We start from the raw sequence: 13,697 nt of genomic DNA, 5'->3' as shown, positions 1-13,697 counted from the left end.
TATGACGTTCAGTCGTGGAAAGTACATTTATTCAAATACTGTACGCTATCATTTTGAGGTGCATTTACTTTTACTTTTACAGTTATAGTCACATTAACTGTTATTCAATGGATTAATATTTTAAAAACAAAATATGATTGGATTTTAAAATATGATAGATTGATTTAACTACTACAAAGTATAGAGTTTTAAATTAGCCACAACACTAAAATGTTGCTTGATCAGGAATAATAATCCATTGATATAAACACTCTGCCCATTTGTTTTAATGAGTATTTTTACTTTTGTGGACTTTCTTTACTTTAACTTTTGTAGTTTTAAAGTACTGACTTCTTTTTTTTTTTTGAATGCAGCACTTTTACCTGTAATTGAGTATCTTTAAATTGGGGTGTTGCTACTTTTACTTATGGGATCTGAATACTTTATCCACCACTATTTACACATTACTTTAAAGGAAATACTTTTATCCATTATAAGTCAATTTAAGGCTGTTACACTGATAGACTAGAAATAAATATGATCTAAATACACCATTCCGCATGCTAAAAATAAAAAAATATTAAAAAGCACTTAAAATCCATCCGCTCTAATGTCAAGTGCAGATGTTTGCGGATACGACACGGGGTAATTTGCTGTGTTGGTCGAGATTGATTCGGCTGTTTAGATACAGATGTTGTGATGGAGAGGTTTGTCATCAGAGGGATTTTCCACTCTGCCGATGTAAACAGTGTCGGTTGAAGAAAGGCTAAAGAGCCCCATTCTCCCTCGTGGAGACACGGTTCGGAGAGGAATAATCCTCCTCGTGTACAATTAGATTTTCTCCTTTTGGTTAAATAAATACTGTGGCTGTGAACATAAACACAGATTTGCATTCGGGCCCTGTGGGTGTCTCTCAGAAAGCCGACTGCCACAGCCTGGGCCTGATATTTCTTGTCGAGGCCCACACTAAAAAAAAAAGAAAAAAAAGAAAAGAAAGACGAGGCAGAAGTTGGCCGGCTCTAACTTCGCGCTTGCTGTTTATTTGTTTATATAACAAATGGAACCAGCTTCCCGAGTGAAAGGTGAAGTCAGAATTGAATTTGGCTTGCGTTACCGTGGCGATCTGGCAACCGCTCCCGTGTCCCATAGGACTGCTCTGGTTGCTGTGTGCCGGGCGCGTGTGTTTGTTATTTAACTGGCGTGTGTGTGTGTTTCTGTGTGTATACGCTACTGCTCTAGGTGCATATGTGTGTGTGTGTGTGTGTTTGAGCAGTGGGTGGTGGTAGCAGCATACACCAGAGAGACATTTTACTAAGCAGACATTTCCCCCTCTGTTTTCACTCTGACCTGGTAGGAGATTGATGACTGAATTGTGGAGTAGATGTTAACAGTAACTGGTGATTTATGAAGATACTCAGGGTAAGTGAGGCCGCACAGGCTGGAAGGGAAGAAAAAGATATAGCCTTTTAAGTTAATGCAAAAATATAGCCTTTTTAAGTAATAATTGTTATTACCACTGCTGGGTCTGGAGAGAGGTCTGAGGTAGAAGTTGGATCTGCACAAAATGCGAAGATGGCCATGTGCCTTTCTTTGTTTCTGATCTTTAAAGTTTGACTTCATTCAACATAGCAAGTTGAAAAAAAGTAATCTAAAGACAATATATCTGGATTTAGATATGTAGATGAATAGATCTTACCATTAATTACGACAGATCAATTTGAATATTTGAATTGAAAAAAAAAAGAAAACTTTTTCCTGGGTAAACCACAGTGGAAAACTTTTCTTGGATGAACCCTTGCACCGAAACAAGTGCAGTGTGTGTTTTGGCAGCCCCCCTTAGCCAAAGATCCCTCAGAAAATCCGCATGCAATTTTAGAAGAATCAGATTCTTTTCCTCTCCTTGGCTGGCAAACTCCCTCGACATTTATGCAGACGGAGAATCCTCCTCTCTATTCAAATAAGAGCTTCAATCCACTTGGAGGTGATCTATAGCATTTTTAAGGAATAAAGCAATTTTAGGGAATACGGAATAGTGCTTCCCCTGGAAGAGGGATGGCTTTCATTTTTTTTTGAGGCACCTCTTAGACTGAGTGAAATGTTTCCCCTGTTCGCTCAGGGACGACTTTATTTCTTACCAGGGATTTAACACTCACTCAGTCCCCTCATAAATACAGCGTCCCTCAGCCATTCGCTAGCCATAACTCATGCACTAACTCTCTAGCTAACTAAACTCGTATAGCAGAGCCAACACTTGTTTGTCTTTTACCTCAGCCTTTCTCTCTCCCTCTTCCTCTCTGTCTCTTTTCCTCTCCTGAGCTGATTTATACATGACAGAATCTCCTCTGACTACCATCTCACTAGGCTCCTGCACTGATCTCCTTGGCCCACTCGTGGAGTGGGTTTTAGAAGAAATGTGCATTTGAATATGAGCCAGCCTAATCTCCTCGAGGCCATTTAGAGTGAGCCTAATGCTCCAAGAATGAGCGAGAACAACACCGGGGAAAATGCGGACATCCCTCTCGGCGTGTCACAACACAACTCAGGTCTCGAAAAGAACGAACAAAGTCTTTGATTTGCTGATGAAAATCTTTCTGTGAAGCAAAGGACATAAAGTTCCTATTTTCAAGGCACCTGTTGAACACATCTGTCTCCTTAGCGATGCTTTGTGTGTGGTTTTCGGTTTTTTTTTGTCTTTCTGCCTTTCTGGCACCTACCTGTGGAAATTCTTTAATTTTTTAACATGTTATCCCAATGGTACAATAAATAGCAGGCGGAAGCCTTTACTGATCTGGTGCCGATTGGCATTTCGGGAGGAGAGCGTCTTTCTGGCGTGGTTCCCGCATTGGTTGTTAACAGCCTGCTGGTACCTTCTGTTCTCTCAGCTCTTCAAGCATCTGAAATCCCTCTGAAGTCAAAATCACCCATTTTGATGTCTCACGGCAGCATCCGACGTTTTGTTGTATTTGCGTCTGAAAACACAGGCCCTGCTTGGAGGAATTACCCTCAGCACTGGTTGGTGTCGATTGGGGGAGGAGGGTATCGTCCCCCCCCCCCCCCCCCCCCCCCAATCTCCCTGCTCTCCTTTGTGTCCTTCCTTTCTTTTTGATCTCACCATCAAATCTTCCCCCCTGGTATTTATGAGTGACGTTTACCCGAGAGCAGCTTGGGAAATGGCTGGCTGAAGAAGACGTTTGAGAAAATGCGCCTGAGCAAGCCATCACCTTTGATAAAGCCATAGCTCCAGTGGGAGAGGAAGAAGAAAGCCAAAGAGTAAGAGCATTGTTGGTAATGAAAAACGCCATGCAAGAGGGAGCATCTCTCTGATCCCAGAGCCTGTTAAACCAACAATGTACAGTACAACAGATACTGCAGTGGTACTTCAAGCACTTCTCTGTTGTTGTAACACAATGAGTGCTTGACCCAGAGGACTGATCTGAATCTGGGATACCACACTGTGCCTTTATTGCACATCAGCTGGGCACCAAATAATCTCATAACACAGCGCTCACACATGCAGAGAGATGCTGCCATCAACACCAGCATAGCTTCAGCTGTGTCGCCAGTTGGCAAAAGGCTGGCAAGTCACTTGAAAGCACTGAGAAAAGAGAACGAAATAACGGGTAAGTGGAGGGTAGTCGGAGGCACAGAGTGCTAGAAATGTTAGCTTTAGTAATTACTACCTCCATAGAGGAGCAGCGGAGAGGACAGTGAAGCAAGCGGGCGCACGAAGGAGGCCCCGTGTGCAGATAATGAAGGGGTATCATAGTAGCTCTGACAGCGTTAATCTTAGAGTGCTCCACAGTGTGTGTGTGTGTGTGTGTGTGTGTGTGTGTGTGTGTGTGTGTGTGTGTGTGTGTGTGTGTGTGTGTGTGTGTGTGTGTGTGTGTGTGTGTGTGTGTCTGTCTCTATCTGGTTGTGTGTATGCTCTGTGCAGCATATGCTGCTGGGGTGTATGGAGGTCACGGTGCAGTGCCATTGACTCTCACCCTAAACAGTAAGACCGGCCCACCTGACAGCACCGTGTCTCCCAGCGCGCTGACAGTTGCAGCCTCTCACAGCTTCTTGAAGACAATCCTCAAACTCTGCAGCCTCTCCGCTCCTCCCGCTCAAATAAAAAAGCACTGGGATCACCTATCAGCACCCAAACTTGTCTACTTTGCAGAAGAGGGAGGAAGAAAGGAGGAGAGCGTAAAAAAAGGGGGGAAGAGCAGTCCAACTTTCTTTGAGCCTGGCTTTTTCTTTTCCTTTTTTTTTTTTACCCCTCTTCCCATTTGAAGATGTGAGACACTCATTTAAGCCTCATTGCACACCAACACTCAACACACGAGAAAGTGTTATGAATATGTATCAACACAGCATATGGCAGCAGTAGCACTGGGACTAGGTGTGTCCAGAAGGGTAGAGTGCTGCCGATGCATTATTCTCCATTCAAATTACCACGGGAAGAGAGGAGATGAGAGGTGTTCTCCACCACTTCAGACCGGGGCTGGAGAAGAACCTGGATCATGCAAAGGAGCAGGAGCCGAGGAGCTGTGATGAGCACAGTAGCGAGCCGGCTGGGTTTCCTTGATTCGGTGGAAATTTTTTCGTCAGGTTCAAACCCAGCACTCGCTGACACAAGCGTGATTAAAAGTGATATTTCTGACACATTAGGATGCGCACGGGAAGTAACCTCCTCTAAAGCGTTCATTATTAGATGCATGACAGACCTGAATATTTATAAAATAGGTTTTAATAATTAATAGCAGCAATCTGCTCCCGTAATTCATCAGATTTGCACTTCAACAGAGTATCCGTTTTCACTTTAAAATAATAATAAGAGGAATATTAATGTTGGAGAAATGTAAAACGGGCAGCTGGATATAGCGCAAATAGGCGAGCTCTCCATGTTCACTTCAGAGGCTTTCCTCTAACCTGTCACTTTTAAAATAAAATTACATTTTTTTAAGCCGTCAACACTGCACCGTTTGAAAAACCCTCAGTTGTTTGTGCTTGACAATTTAGTGAGTGGCTTCTCACAAATGTGGCAAGTCATAAAGAAAGATGCAGGAGACAAAGTGGGTTTGGTGTAGAATGCAAAAGTAGTTGCTGTGGTTTTATCAAAAGCAAATTTATTTGTTTGAGTCAACTTCAGCAGCACTTCCTTTTGTATGCTGAGACCCAAAATAGACAGCACTCTTTTTCCTGTAAAGCAGCTTTGTCTGTTTCATCTTAAAACAGTCATTTTACTCTTTTTTTTCTCTCCCCTTATTATTGAGAGTGTTGCTTTATCACACCTGCAAATTCAGTCATGGCACATTCCTCTCTCTACTGAACTCCCAGAAACATGAATGTTCCTGTTTTAGGTGAAAACTGGCACATTTTGTAACGCCTTCCAGTTCACATTGAACTTTTTTATTTTTTTGGTAAAGCACACTGTTTTAGTGCCGTCTCTGACACGGTGGCGTGTTTATCCTCGCGTGGATCGTTTATTTCCTGAGTGTGTAGAAATGTCAGTGTGCATATTTGACAGTGTGTGTCTCAGAGCAAATGACGTGACCTGCAGCAAACTAGACAGAGAGGAGCAGAAGGAGAGCACAAAGCACAATGCCCTGCTGTCTCCTGCCTTGCAACAACACACACACACACACACACACACACACACACACACACACACACACACACACACACACACACACACACACACACACACACACACACACACACACACACACACACACACACACACACACACACACACTTAATATTAGTAACAGCCACTTAACATATGTGTTTACAGTGTATGCACATACCCACACTCCCCCATCCATAGACACACATACACTTTTAAATGCCATATAACATGTCAACTTATTGTCACTTTCATTCTGCCTACCAGAAAAGAAAAAAAGAAAGCAAACTAAACTTCTGCCAGTCGAGTTCCAGCCACAGGGTCTAAAAACTGCAAATCCCACGAGCAGGAAGACTCATTCTCATCACTTCCTCTCTCAGCCCTACAGAGAATGTATTTTGATCAAACTTTAATCATGCTGCATAAGAATAAATTGAGTTTTAACTGAGTATAATGTGATAAAAAAAATATGTTTAAAGCCTCAGATTTTGAAGGAGCCATGGGTCATTTTCGGACAGGTAGAGAACCCGCTCTACCTGTCACATTTTAACGGGCACCTGTGATTCAGTCCAAAAGAGGAAAAATCTGTCAGGCAGAGCAAATGTTTTAATGGGAGCCGGGGATCGATGTTGTCAGAGCAGGCATCCTGTCTGGAAATACATGCTGTTTTGGGTTAATGTCACCTCCTTCTTTCTTTTCAAGGAGAGAGAGAGAGAGATGAGAGAAAGAGTAAAGGGAGGAGAGAGAGAGAGAGGAGGTGGGGAAGGGGAAACAGGTCAACGAGATCGAAAAGCAAACGTTCCGAACCGGGCCCGAATTTAGGAAAATGTTGAAAGAACATTGACTCGCACTCTCGTTCACAAGGCCCCCCCGTATCTGAAAAACAAATTTGAAACGTAACCTTGGAAATCAATTAAGAAGTCCCCGGGAGCTTGAGGGGGAAAAAAGAGAAAGGTCCACCCTTCTTTTTCCTTCTTCTTCCCCCCTCCTTACGCGTCTTTTCCTCTCCTCCGGTTAACAGGGACTTGGATCTGCCCGTCAGAAACACGGCATTGTGTGAGGAGGCTTTGTCAGCTGGGGCTTTATTTAATTTTTCTTTTTTTTTTTTTTAACGGCAGAGTTTCTTACGTGCTGTCAAAATGTCTTGAGAGTCTTATTAAAGAAATGCCACAGCTCATTTCCTTGTAATGCAATTCATATGCTGGTGAAAGGGGGCATGTCTAAAGATCTAAACAGCTTTGCTTTTTAGGCTTCACATTAGGGGTTATCTGTGAGGGCTTGTCATTGATTGACATTATCCGGCCTGACAGGGCCTCATATCAAGGTTAACCTCGTGGACAAAAGTGCCACCCGCGCGGACGGACACACAAACGCACCCACTCGCTCACCCACGCTCGTAGTCAAATAAGGCACGCTCTCCCCTACTTCCTGTCGAGAGGGGTGCTACGTACTGTATGTGCGCCGGCTGCATCCGTGTGTGTAAGACAGGTGGAGATTTCCAGACTTAATTGATAACTAATGGAGCGGCGTGTGCTGAGTTTACCCAGGAGGATTGGCACTGTGTGTTTTTGTGTGTGTGTGTGTGTGTGTGTGTGTGTGTGTGTGTGTGTGTGTGTGTGTGTGTGTGTGTGTGTGTGTGTGTGTGTGTGTGTGTGTGTGTGTGTCCTGTGGAGAGATAGAGGGGCTAGGTGATGGTGAGGGGACGGGGATGACTTACTCAGCAGTGGAGCTCCAGATTCTGGTGAATTAAATACATGTCCCCCAAAGATAATGACATGGAATGACATACACCGGTCTGGCGGCTCCTGACCTCTTAGGCTAGCAGGCCGTTCACTTAGCTACAGAAGAAAAGTGTGTAAGTTAACACTCACAATATATACACACACACACACACACACACACACACACACACATCTCCCCTTCTCCCTCCCAACAAGCCACAAAGGCAAAGAGAGATCCCCGTGACCAAAATACAACTGAAGCAGTTAATCTGTACAGATATTAGCTCAAGGGCCCTTGAGAGGTGCACCACTGAGCCCCCTTCTCCACTGTACTACCCACACTGCCTTGCTGCCGCACCAAGCCGAGCAGCCGTGAGGGGAGGGACACAGGGGTCGTCTGCTCATTTACCATGGCGGTTGGCTTATCAAATTGCACTCCTGGTGTCTTGAAACCGAACATGGGAGCTAAGCCTTAAAAACAAAGCTGCAGGAATAAATTTCCCTCGTTTCAATCTGTGGAAGCATGGGACTGAGTTCCGTTGTGTATATTTTTTTAAAGCAAAAGTTTTTTGCCTCCCGCTACACAAACACTTAGAAATGAAGTCGTCATCTGGTGCCAGCTGGGTGTCCAGATTTGATGTACAATTTTAACAAGTAAGCCATGTGTCCCATGAATTACCCTAAGCAGCAAACTCAATGAAAGTTGGCTGTTTTGGTTCGTGGCTGTCAGAATGGTTCTTGTCACTCATGTCAGATCTGTTTTGTTTTTTTTCTCCCTTAGACCATTTTAGGCAGCTTGTCCTCTGTTCTGGAAAACACCATAATTACCCTGTTTGTGATGAAGCCCGAGGGCGTATTTGTCCTTAGATTTCAACTTTCCTGCCTGATTGCCCTCAAGTTCAACGTCTTTCCTCTTCCGCCTGGTCTTGAAATATACTTTGTGTTCTTCGGCCATTGTCCTGTGCAGTCAGTTTGTGTGTGAGTGTGTTACTGGGGCCGTTTGTGTCTGCCTTTGTCCTGCAGCGTTCTCTTTGTGTTTTTCGGCGGTGTGACTGGAGCGCGGCGTTTGGCTGAGGGCTTGAGTTTGATAACAGCCTGTGGAACCGAGCCGAAGTGAACTAGTCCAAACGGGTCCTTCAAGGTCAGCATCCCCAGAAAGACCCGGCACACGACGTGCAAGGTCACGTTCTAGACTGAAAGCAATAAGTGCTTTATTGATAGAAAAAACACAACAACAACAAGCAAGCAGATGTGCAACCAACTGATTAATAATAAAATACATTTGTGAGAGAGAGAGGAACAGGGGGAGGGCAGGGGGGCGACAGATACCTCCTGACTGTATGTCCATATGTCTGTGTACTGTATGTGTGTGCCTGTCCTGCATGCACATGTTTGCAGGAAAACATTGATCCTGCAGTGGGACCTAAAAAAAAAAAAAAAAAAATCCATTACAAAATCCAGTAGTTAAAAAAAAAAAAGAACCAAATGTGACAGATTGTTGCTGGTGGCAGTTTCCCTGATGCACAGTCTCTCTCTTTCTCTTTCTCTCTCTCTCTCTCTCCCTCTCTCTCCCTCTCTCCTGCAGTTTGTGTGATCTGTAAAGTACAGTGTGAAAGTACCGTTTAGAAGATCACAAGCAACTCAATTCTCCTGTTTTGACTGTAATCCACGTATCATACACATCTGATCAGTATCATGTTTTATGACGGAGACAACAGTCACTGTGGGTTCCTTTTTTTTTCCATTCAGTCACTTAATGAACAATGTGGCTTTTGTACTGCACCTACTGTGCTATTATCTTTTTATGAAAATAGGCTCATGGTATTGGACTGTCGTCATCTTTTATGTGCCTTTATCGCTCGCACTCTTGCGTGCTCTCTTTTTTCTCTATCTTCCACCAACCTGGCAAACCTGCCAAGTGAGTAGAGCTCCGAAGTGGATCAGTCAGTGGCAGATTTAGGTTTAGAAGGTGGGGAAAGCGAAGTCCCATTCCAGGCCAAACCTGTTTCTTCAGGAAGACTCTGAGAGACAGGAGTGCTTGGAGATTTCCATACGCTCTGCCATCCCCACCCCTCTTGCTCCGTAGTTAGTGTTGGCCCCCCTTTACACCCCCCCCCTTTTCTAAATCTCTTTTCTACATAAACTTCTCCTCAGATGCGCCCACCCCTAAAACCCCCATCTATCAACTAGTTGGCAATGGCATTGTTTTTAATCATCAGAACCTCAAAATTATTATTATCGCTTCTGATGCGGCAATTAAAACTTCAGGTCAGAGGCACAACGAGCGGTGATCAGCAGCCGAGCTGAGAAGTTTTAATTAGACGATCAGAACCATTAATGCACAAAAAAAAGGTGTGCGCTGGGAAATTAACGGGAACGTCTTAATCAGGGTTAGCGACTCCGAAGAGGAGTCAAGTGAACAGAGAGCAAAAAACAAATCATTTCCGCACCACTGGGACAAAACTCAATTAAATATGCATGCGGAAAAATGGAAATTTCTCAGCATCGGCTGCACCGACTGTTGGAAAACTGTGGCAAAATCTCACGGCGGGGTCGACGACCTGCTTATTGTTATTCTCGTGTTATAAAAATGAGAGAGGGGCCAGATGCTGGGGTCTGGGTGTCGTGGCGTAGTTGTCCATCAGTGGCTTTCTGCATGACTTCCTTGCGGCTGCCGCAGCCTCTCGAGCATGCAGGGGGAAGACAGAGAGAAGCGGAAGAAACATTCTCATCCTGAACGCTGGAAATTTACAAATATTAAAACATGATCATTTCTTTAGTGTATCTGTATACGTTTGCCTGTGTGTCTCGCACACACACTCTCTCACACATACATCTTCCTTGAGAGCCAGAGACACAAAAGGTTCACTGAGCTCCACACAGGGAGCTGCAGCCTTGCCGATTAATCTGGCAAAGGTTCATAAAGTTATAACTAGGATTTTTTTTCTTTTTTAAAAGCTACATCAACTCTCGGTTGCATATTGTAAAATAATCCTGAGCTGAACAGACATCTCCCAGACCCTGTTTGTATTAATTAACTCCTGATATTGCGTGGAGGGGGGGTTTGTCCCTGTGTCAGTCATGTTGGAACTCAGCAGGAATCTACAACAAGCCCTGTACCTGTGTTTGATTAGGTGAAGAGATAAGCTTCAGTTTAAACAGGTAATATCTACGTCTCTTATATACAGACCCTCCTGCGTGCTCGCTCCATACAAACTGATAAACGCCGCAGGGAGTCGGTGTGTTTATGTTGCAGCAGCGCACCCTGAACGAACAATAAAGTCAAGTTATTCAATTTTCTACATGCTGTTTATTAGACTTTAAATCTTCCAGAAGATGATTAAACTGGCGTTTTGGACATAAGCTCGCCTCGTCTTGTATGACAAAATAAGAGGTAAAGCCGTGACCCTGCCAGTCACAAGCAGCCTCAACTCCCACATCCTTTACCCGGAGCTGCCTTGATTACAGTCTGTGCACGTACACGCAAATAATGCACTTCCAACAGCGTTATTAGGATTTGAAACACCACTTGATTGGGCATGATATCATTCTGGCACACAAACAGAGACTCTGCATCAGAAAACCAACAAGACCTGTGGGGCTTAGAGCCTGTGGAAGAGTTAGTTTGTCAGTGCGGAGAGGGCTCGACTCGAACACACGCTGTGTTATCCAGCGCTGAGAAGAAACAGGGCTCAGAAGAACTTTGATGCACTTACTTTTGTCTGAAGATGAAAAAGAACCTGACCTAGTCCAAAATGGATTCAAAATAGTTCAGACCTTTTTTCCTCAGGTTTTGGCCTTATACAGACAGTATGTGGCGCTCCTTTGTGGCCCTGCACTGTTTCCAGTAAAAAATAGTGTCACGTTAACATAAGCAGTTGGAAAAATGAGTTTCAGCTGTTGTGTTCAAATTCAGACCTGCCTGTTTTTTTTTTTTTCCTACTCCCAGTGCTTACTGAGGTGTCTCCTCCTTGACAATTAGCACACCAGGCTAAAACAGACTGTAAATAATGTCCAATGCATGTGACAGTGTTGTTTTTCTGTCTGATATTCATTAATAAGGCAGAATGCTTACTGGACTCTCAGAGAGGTGGGTGAGTTGGTCCCAGAGGGAAAAGTTGTTCTCTCATGTAGGTCCCCACAGATTTTATCTCATTGTACGCTATCATGCACACAAACGACTTGAGGTAAACAGCTTGGTGTTACCATAGCAATCCCTATTGTAAGCAAAGGCAAAAAAAAAAAAAAAAAAAGCAGCCGTGGACAGAAACCCTCAGCATAAATAATAGTTTAGACAGCTTCCATAAACCATTGAACCATAGCATGTTCCTGCTCACAGGAAACCCACAGTATTTAATTTGTCTTAAAGCACACCCTACCTTTAAAAAGAAAAACACTGAATATGTGCTTAAGCTGTCTGATAATTCAGTTAGAGGCCTGCTAGATACTCAACCAGTAGCACTTAGTCGTCCACGTACACTCCGTATTGTTAAAAGAAAATCATATATAAATACTCGCTAATGGAAAGAAACAACTGTGTCGGGGTCATTTCCTACAAGGAGCTTGAGATTGCAATGCAAAGGAAATCGGCAGTTAAAGCATGAAATACTGAACACAGTAAACAGAAAAAAAAATAACCTCCACTGCAACACCCAAATGACCTCAATCTTCCTTTGGAGAGTATTTTGAAAGAAAAAAAAAAATAACTCGAAAATTTATGTCTTCCACTTCCTAATAGTTTTTCCAGCTGATTCCTTTTTTTTTTTTTTTTCAAAATTGCTGCTTCTAAAAGGTGACCCTTTCACCCCCGCCTGCAATTGTCTAACACTAAATTGCACAATAATGTGCTGCTGATATACGGCCCCCTCAAAACTACATAATTCCTGAAGCTATTGTTTCAGAGAGGAAGCCTGCAACGTAAATACAGTAACTGAGAAAGCATGTGTGGGGAGCACGGGGTGCATTGTCTGCCGACGGGGTGATCTGTAAGCACCTTCAAATTGTATATCCTCTAATGAATCCACAGCTTTGCAAAAGAAAATGAAAACAGGATTTTATGTTGCGCCGATGTGATTTACATAATGCTTGCAATGGCTCACACATGATTGTGCTTGGCTTTACGGCTGAGGGGAAAATGAAGAGGCTCGTGCTCATTGTTATAGAAAGTGAATTGAGTCTTTAAGGTAGAACTTTGTTACCTCTCATATCACACATTTTTTGTCTGCTGAAATGGTGTGTCCATAGCTCAGTATAGTGTATTATCTTAACCACAGTGTGGCTGAGTTAAGATTCAATACTACTTCACACAGGCAGAACTTTCTCTGCTGTGGCGTGCTGTTTTAACTGCTTTCACAGAGCCTCAACTGACAAACCTTTACATACTGCCGAATAAAAACACAATACAAGTGAAAATGCTTGGCTGATCTCTGGTGGTTATACTGCTTCTTTTTTTTATCTTTTTTTCGATACCATAAATACTGTGACTCACGGTCAACTCCTCCTCGCTTTTTAAAACTTATTTACTACTTGATAACGATCTGGCCTTGATTTTGAGTCTGGAAAACGCTGTGGGAAGGTGAACTTTGGTGGCTCTGGAAATAAAAGTGAAAGGTACTAGAGTGCAGTTTCTGCCCTAAAAAGGCAGCTCTGGATATGGAATGCCAAAGGCAGCTGTTCCTGCCTCATCAGAGGACATGTTATAAAGATAGCCCCACTTCGTTGAAATAATGCCACCCATTGCTGCCCCAAAGCACACTCTATCATGCTCTATTGTTCAGAGAGGCCGCACGGGGGAAAAAAAGATGTTGAGACAATGCAGTATGTCTTGATATATACATTTTTTTGGATCCATGTTGCTGTCTTGGCTGGATCAACTGTAAAAGACAGCAGAGGGTACAAAGAGCTTGTATACCTGGTTTATTATTTTCCTTTTAATAAAGTGAAACCAGCAGCTTATTCAGAAAAAAAATACAATTACAACCCAGCTTTTGGGCGTAATCCCACTGAATAGCCAACGTGAGAACACAGCACCAAAAAGACCAAAAGCGCTCAGCATTTTCACTCTACATCCTGACAGCTATAACGCTGTGCAGCCCCCCCACTCAGTGGCAGGACCACAGCCTCTTGAGGTGAGAGTGAAGATAACATTTCACAGTGTCTCTCTAGCGCTGTCATGTGAAGGATTATGTAGCCGTGTATTTGCTGCTTGTAGTACCATAGGGGGTCTGATACCTATCTGCCTGTGGTTTCAGCTGCCTGGGCTTTTTTCTTTCCTTCTTTTTTTTTTTCATCACTGCTTTCAACTCTGAGCTGACCGAAGAGGTGTGACTTAGAAAGATATGTACAGTATCTCTGTGTGTCCTTCCAGTCTGTTATTGTTAAGTGCT

At 43.5% G+C, this 13,697-nt stretch overlaps 1 protein-coding gene across 1 annotated transcript in view; it reads left to right on the top strand.

The window, feature by feature from the left end:
- Positions 1 to 13,697, top strand: part of casz1 (castor zinc finger 1) — a 77,811-nt gene that overhangs the window by 29,085 nt on the left and 35,029 nt on the right. The gene's annotated exons all lie outside the window — the stretch shown is intronic.

Source organism: Anoplopoma fimbria, chromosome 12 (genome assembly GCF_027596085.1).
Source record: "Anoplopoma fimbria isolate UVic2021 breed Golden Eagle Sablefish chromosome 12, Afim_UVic_2022, whole genome shotgun sequence".
NCBI classification, from domain to species: Eukaryota; Metazoa; Chordata; class Actinopteri; order Perciformes; family Anoplopomatidae; genus Anoplopoma; species Anoplopoma fimbria.
This window is presented reverse-complemented; position numbering and strand designations above follow the sequence as displayed.